Source organism: Choloepus didactylus, chromosome 16 (assembly GCF_015220235.1).
Source record: "Choloepus didactylus isolate mChoDid1 chromosome 16, mChoDid1.pri, whole genome shotgun sequence".
In the NCBI taxonomy this organism is placed as follows: domain Eukaryota; kingdom Metazoa; phylum Chordata; class Mammalia; order Pilosa; family Megalonychidae; genus Choloepus; species Choloepus didactylus.
Genome location: NC_051322.1, coordinates 80,004,747 through 80,012,261, shown reverse-complemented (window position 1 = coordinate 80,012,261; position 7,515 = coordinate 80,004,747). Strand labels below are relative to the sequence as shown.

The 7,515-nt window shown below is 34.8% G+C and overlaps 1 pseudogene; it reads left to right on the top strand.

Annotated features, from left to right (window-relative positions):
* The first annotated feature begins 325 nt into the window (after positions 1 to 325).
* Positions 326 to 1,069, top strand: LOC119511378 (annotated as a pseudogene).
* The last annotated feature ends 6,446 nt before the right edge of the window (positions 1,070 to 7,515 follow it).

Genomic DNA, 7,515 nt, shown 5'->3' with positions numbered 1-7,515 from the left:
GTAAATCTTCTGTTTTTGTGGAGGTATTTTGGTAATATATAAGCAATTTCAGTTCTGTTTAGGAAATGAATTCAAGGTTTCCAGGACTTGATTTGAGCTTTGCTTATGGAATCACAATAACAGCCATTTTAATTTATCTAAATAAAACATTTCCATTTTCTGTCAAAAATAAATAAATGTCAGCTGGGGCCCACTGTCTACCTGCCATGCTTCACTCTGAATGAGTGGGATCCAGCAAGCCAGGAAGAAAATCCAGCCCCTCCACAGTCCATTCACTGAGGAGTCAGAGGAGGAGGGGACAGGACTGGAGGACACCAATTTGAAAATGTTGAAATCATCATAGAAGGATAGTCAGTTTATGATATTCACACAATCTAGTGAATAAGCAGCATTAAGTTATCATCTGAAAATGACTGGAAGTTAGATGTTGCAATGGACAATTTTTTGCAAAATTCTAAAATTTATATACAAGAGACTGTAAGAGGATCATTGACAGAAATAAGTTAGAACTACTGTAAAATAGATACCAATACCCACAAGATGAAAATAAAATTGGAATAGATAGTAAACAGCAGTTCTTTGATGATCAGGACCATATTCAACCATCACTAGTGTGATGATCACTGCATGGAAGTTCAGAGAAACACCAAAGTGTGACTTCTTCAAATAGAAACACATATTGCAGAACAGAAGTAGGAAAGGCAGCATAGAAAAACCAAAGTGCCCATTACCCAAGATGGAACAAGAATTGAAAGAACCAGTATATTTGAAGGATTTTTACCAGTTTATTTTTAATTTTACAAAGAATCCAGGGCAAAAATATCTAGAAATAGACATTACATACTGAAATGTAAGGCTTAAATGAAAACTTAAATTCTTAGACTTATGAATTAAATTTTTGTTGGAACAGCATAAAGGATCAATACAGAAAAATACTTGAAATCTTCTTTTGGACTTCAGTACAATGATTGCAGATGACAGATCTAAATTTGGCAAAGGAGCACTGTCTGCTCTTATTGATGACTATGTGGAATCTGCACATCCAAAAATTGCTGGGACAAAAGTATAGCACTAAAAGAACCATCTAGAATGTACACTGTACAATGAATACAACAAAAAATTGCAGAATGTCTGCTGGCTGGACTGAACTGAAGATTAGTCCCAGAAATTGAGGCTGAGGGTTGAGACAAAACTTTGCCTACATCTTGGACAATGTCCTATTCCATTCTTTTAATAATGGCTTGGGCTGCTCTTCAAGACATCAGTGCTCAAAACATTTATAATTGCAATATTGAGGAGTTCATCTTTTACATGTGTGCCATTGCATTTTATTCTCCCATACATCTTAGAAGCTTCATGGTGATTATTTTGAGGTTTCCATTCTAGCATAAAACACAATAGTGTCCATCAGAAAACAGTTTGTGATTAGAATTAAGCATACAAACATCAGTTTATAAAAACTTCATACACACACACACACACAAACACACACACACACACACCTTGGGCTAGTTACAAAGACTATGGTGATAGCACTTCCAATATGAGTGATATATTTAAGCATACTGGATCTGAAATGGTATTTTGGTTTTGGAGGATATTTTTCCTGGAAAATTACATGATTCCTGAAGTGAGTAGAGTATCTGATGAAGTAACTGATGTGAAAAATTTTTCAGGTAAATTTGGTGCATACCTGAAAAGTTTATTGTGCTTCAGACCCTCAATTTCAAAAAGTTTCCACAGAACTAGTCTGAAATTACCATACCAATAATTCTACATATACATACATAAATATATATACATATACATATATATATGTAAAATAAATTTTACAGGGAGAATTTATTAGGAAATATCCACAAAATAGTAGACTCCACTTCTTTCTATATTATGCTTTATATAACTGGATTTCATTATGATTTCAAAATGCTTATATGTCTGTCAAATATTTAATTTGTTTGAATATTTTAGATTACTACAAAAACAATATTGTAAATTTAGGTGTGAGTTTACACTTGTTTTGTTTTGGGTTTTTTTTTTTGGTCATAAACCTATGAAACACAAATGAAATTCCTTTAATTTATAAGAAGATCAAAGGAATTAATTCTGGGAATGTGTGCTATGAGGCACTGTTCTAGTTTGCTACTGCTGCCAGAATGCAATATACCAGAGATGGATTGGCTTTTATAAAAGGGGGTTTATTTGGTTACACAGTTACAGTCTGAAGGCTACAAAGTGTCCAAGGTAACACATCAGCAATCAGGTACGTTCTATGTAGGTTGGCCAATGGTGTCCAAAAAACCTCTGTTAGCTGGGAAGGTATATGGCTGGAATCTGCTCCAAAGTTCTGGTTTCAAAATGGCTTTCTCCAGGACATTCCTCTCTAGGCTACAGTTCCTCAAAAATGTCACTCTTAGTCACACTTGGGGTATTTGTCCTCTCTTAGTTTCTCTGGAGCAAGAGTCTGCTTTCAATGGCTGTCTTCAAACTGTCTCTCATCTGCAGCTCCTTGTACTTCAAAGTCTCTATCTTGGCTGTAGCTCATTTTCAAAATGTAACTCTCAGCTGCACTTCAAAATGTCACTCAAGGCTGCACTGACTTCTTTCTTTCTCTTGTCAGCTCATTTTTTTGCTCCAGTGATTTAATTTAGACCCACCCTGAATGGGTGGGTAACACCTCCATGGAAATTATCCAATTAGAGTCATCACCCACAGTTCTGTGGGGTGCATTTTCATGCCAACAACCTAATCCAAATATTCCAATATAAACCCCACTAATATGTTTGCCCCACACAAGATTACATGAAAAAATATGGCCTTTTCTGAGGGACATAATACATTCAAACAAGCACAGCCATTACTCTATAATATAGGTACTGTACTCATTCAAATAGTGCATTTTTGATGATTTCTTATTTTATTGAAATTACTTTAACTGTTATTCACTGTGGTTGCCAAATATTTACTTCAGTAGTGTAGATTTTTGGACAAACATACCCCAAGTGCAAAATGTCAATTTGGCTTCTCTGCCAGTTTGGAAATATTATGTCCACAAAAAGCCGTGTTCTTTAATGCAATCTTGTGGGAGCAGATTAATTAGTCTTTTGATTAAGGTGGAAACTTTCAATTCAGTGTTTCCATGGAGATGTGACTCATCAAACTGTTGGTGATATTTTGATTAGATTATTTCCATGGACTTGTGCCCATCCATCAATGGTGAGTCTTGATTAGTTCACTGAAATATTTGAGAGAAGCTAAGAGCTGACACAGACCCAAATGCAGGCTGCTTCTTGGAGATGGTTGGAGATGAAGACAGAATGATGTTTGGAGATGCTAAGCTAAGAGAAGAAACCCAGAGATTGCCATAGAAAAGCTAAGCAAGGACTCCCAGATGCTTAGAGAGAAAACCACCAGAATCAGAAGCTGAATGCAATGCAACCTGGGAGCAAAGGATGAGCAGACACTAGCCACATGCCTTCTCAGCTGACAGAGGTGTTCTGGACACTATCTGCTATTTTACAGTGATGATATCTTGTTGATATCTTATTTTGGACATTTGTATGACCTCAGGACTGTAAACTTGTAACCAAATAAACCCCCTTTATTTAAGTCCATCCATTTATGGTGTTTTGCATAATGACAGCATTAGGAAACCTGAACAGATTCTATTCCTAAATTATTTAGTCTCTTTACTGTTTTTGCTTCACTCAGATTAGCTTAGTTTTCAGATTAAAGTCAAATGTATCTTTTTCAATTAAAAGACCCATGGATTACTTTCATGCTGAAATGCTCATTTCTCTGTTTTTAAACATTTCTGTAAATAAAATTAAAAAATCTAAAACTTCAAAGTTGGTTGACTATGGTCTATAATAGGATTAGATGCTGCTTGGTATATCCAGTTACAATCTAATGTCTAGAGTAGAAATTAGCAAAGAGAAATACTTTAGCAGTCAATTTTATGCAGATTTGGAAATTATTTTAAGAAACAATGACATATTAAAACTTAATTTTACCTATATGATTTTGAAATTGTATAGAAACTAACTCCATTGATATTATATTAAATTTTCCATCATAAATTTAACTCAAGAGTACAATCCTACAAAAGAAAAGTTAGAATCTCTATTCAAGTTTCTAGAATTTGTTTTTTTAATGAGAAAAGAAAAAAAGAAGCATCCTGTTGCTTCCAGTATTTCCTGATTTCATTTCTGTAAATATAAAGAAATTCAATTATGAAAAATTTAACAATGTATACTTTTTTCTGTCTTAAACATTGAGTTATTGTATTCTGATTATTTCAAATGTGCTCTGTTTTGAAATGAGATCCCATTTGTTTTTTGCTTTTTTACAATATAATTTGTTTTCATAAATGTCTGATATTTGTTTGTAGCCCAGTGTCTTGTGGTTTTAAAGTGCTGCCACCCTTTGTTCTTAGAGGGTAGAGCCTCTGCCACAAGGATTGTGGCGAGTCTGGCCACCATCCCAATGTTATCAGACAGTGAAGCCTTAGTGCAATGTCAGGTAAAGCACTTGAAATTGGTGACACTGCTTCTTGAACAGGTCTGGAGGAAAAAATATCTTTCCATACATGACTCTCAGACTTTGAAATCAAATGGAGCATGCCCTGCAGAGTTTCCAATTTGTTTGGGACCCATTACCCTCTTTTCCTTTCATTTTTCCCTTTTGGAGTGGAAACAATTATCCTATTCCTCTCCTTCCATCACATTGTATATTGGAAGCAGATAACCTGTTCACTAGTTTACACGGGTACACAGAGGGGCCTTGTGCCACAGAACAGACCACATCAATAACTAATTTTGATTTGATTTTAAATTAAACATTCTCTCTGAAATGACCTAAGGCTTTCGGGACATTGTGATGGAATGAGAGAATTTTGTCTATGGAAAGAACATGTCTTTTTGGATCCAGAGTTTGGAGTGTGGTGGCCTGAAGCTATAGGTACCATAGAAAAATATCTTCTTAAATCTAATCCATTCCTATACTTGCATACCCATTGTAAGTATGACCTTCAGTTAATGTGTGCCTCATCTCAATCAGTATGGCTCTTATTTATATTACTGGAGTTTGTTGTAAGAGAATAAAATTCAGAAACATAGAGAAAGCCATCAGATGAAGCAAACATAAAAACCCAGAAGAGGCAGAAGATAATAGAAGATAATTCCATGTGTCTTGCCATGTAATAAGCTAAGGAACAATGGTCATATGCTACCAGTCCCAGAATGTCAACATCTTGGTGTCAAAGATTTCCTTGATGATGTCTGGGTTTGGACATATTCCTAGACTCAAATCGATAAGATAATTAGTTTCCACTTTTTAAGCCAACTGTTATCTTAGTATTATAATATACATGTTTGTGGCAAGAATGAACACAACCATGGATAAATAAAAACACTTAAGAAGACTGGCCTTATGATTCATAAATACCCCCCTTTTAAAATATTTACTATTACCATCAAAACATAGAAAGAAATTAAAAAACAAAACTATTTAAATAAAATAAAATACATCATAGAGACTTGTGGGCTCATTGGTTAGAAAATTCTCCAGAATGCAGAATCTGTCAGTGTATCATAACATATATTAGTATTTTATTGTAGAAAGGGTTTTGCCAACAAGAACATAAAGATTACCCCAAACAAGGACAAGAAAGAATACTGAAGGCATAGTGAGTGCTCAATTTTCAGAATGCCAATGTTCAGGGTATCCAATTTTCAGAGGGAAAGCATATGCATCACCTCTAATTTGGAATCAAGGGGGCTTTCCAGTAATACAACTGCAGTTAAACCCACAGTGAATGTATTCCAGTGGGAAAAATAGAAAGAGAAGTTGGGTATATTGAGATAGGTATTTTACATTAGACTAAACAGGGAGTGACCTGGTCCTCAACTTCCTCAAAGCATACTATTTCCCAATGTACAGTCCAGTGCCCTATTTTCCTTACAGTGCAATGTTCAGTGCCAAGATAGTAAAAATCCAAGTTTAGATAGAGTCATCCTTGATTGTTATCCACAGCATGGGTCTCCAGTGGTGTGCAAAAATCTTTTCTGGCTGTCTCTTCTTCCATTTGTTGTAATATTTGTTGTTTTTGTGCACAATTCTACCCTGGTGATACTCATTTTGAATAAAAGTGATACACTGTGTGCAAAAATCCATTATCAAATCATTTTAAAGACTTTTATTTTATTTTTCCATTTAATGCAGTTTATTGAGATGTATTTGCACACCATGCAAACCACTCAATGTATACAATCACTGACTCATAATATCATCATATAATTGTGCATACAGCCCCATGATCAATTTAAGAACATTTCCATTAATCCAGAAAATAAATAAAAAGAAAAAAGAAATCACAAATCCTGCCATATCCATTGTCCCCCTATTATTAACCCACAGTGTTCTAGTACATTCATTATGGTTGATGAAGAGGATTAAATTATTACTATTAACCATAGACTATATTTTCAATTGGCATACATATTCCCATATACTCATCTGTTATATATCATGATAAATTGTTTTTTTCTCAGGTATACAAGGGTGATTAAATGCAAGAAAATTAATTAGTGTAATACACTACATTAACAAATCAAAATAGAAAAACCACAAGATCATCCTGATTGACACAGCAATGACATTTTACAAAATTCAGCTTCTTTTCATTAAAAAAACACTTCAAATAGTAGGAATCAAAGGAAACTTCCTCAACATGATAAATGACATATATGAAAAACCCACAGGTAACAACATACTCAATGGTGAGAGACTGAAAGCTTTCCCTCCAAGATTGGGGACAAGTATGCCCACTGTCACCATTGCTATTCAACAATATGCTAGAAATTATAACTAGAGCCAACTAGTCAAGAAAAAATAAGTAAGTTGTACAAACAGGAAAGGAAGAAGTAAAATTGTCATTGTTTGCAGATGAGACTATCCTATATTTGGAAAATCCTTTAAAATGACAACAAAGCTACTTGAGTTAATAAATGAGTTCAGTAAAATGGCAGGATACAAGGTATTCCAGTTTGCTAATGCTGCTCTTATGCCAAATATCAGAAATGGAATGGCTTTTTAAAGGGGGTATATTTGGTTACAGACTTACAATCTTTAGTCCATAAAGTGTCCAGGGTAAGGCATGAACAACTGGGTACCTTCACTGGAGAAAGGTCATTGACATCTGGAAAACCTCTGTTAGCTGGGAAGGCACATGGCTAGCTTCTGCTCACTCCCAGATTGTGTTTCAAAATGGTATTCTTCAAAATGTCTGTGTCAGCTTCCAACCACCATCTACAAAATGTGTCCCTCAGTTGCAGCTCTGTCTGGACCTGTAAGTCTCTTTTTAAAGTACTACAGTGATCCAATTAAGAATTCCCCTGTATGGGCAGGGTCAAATCTCCATGGAAACTCTCAATCTAAAGATTCCAACAGAATCAACACAAAAACATCTTCCTCCACAAAATTACATCAAAGATAATGACATGTTGGGGTCATAAT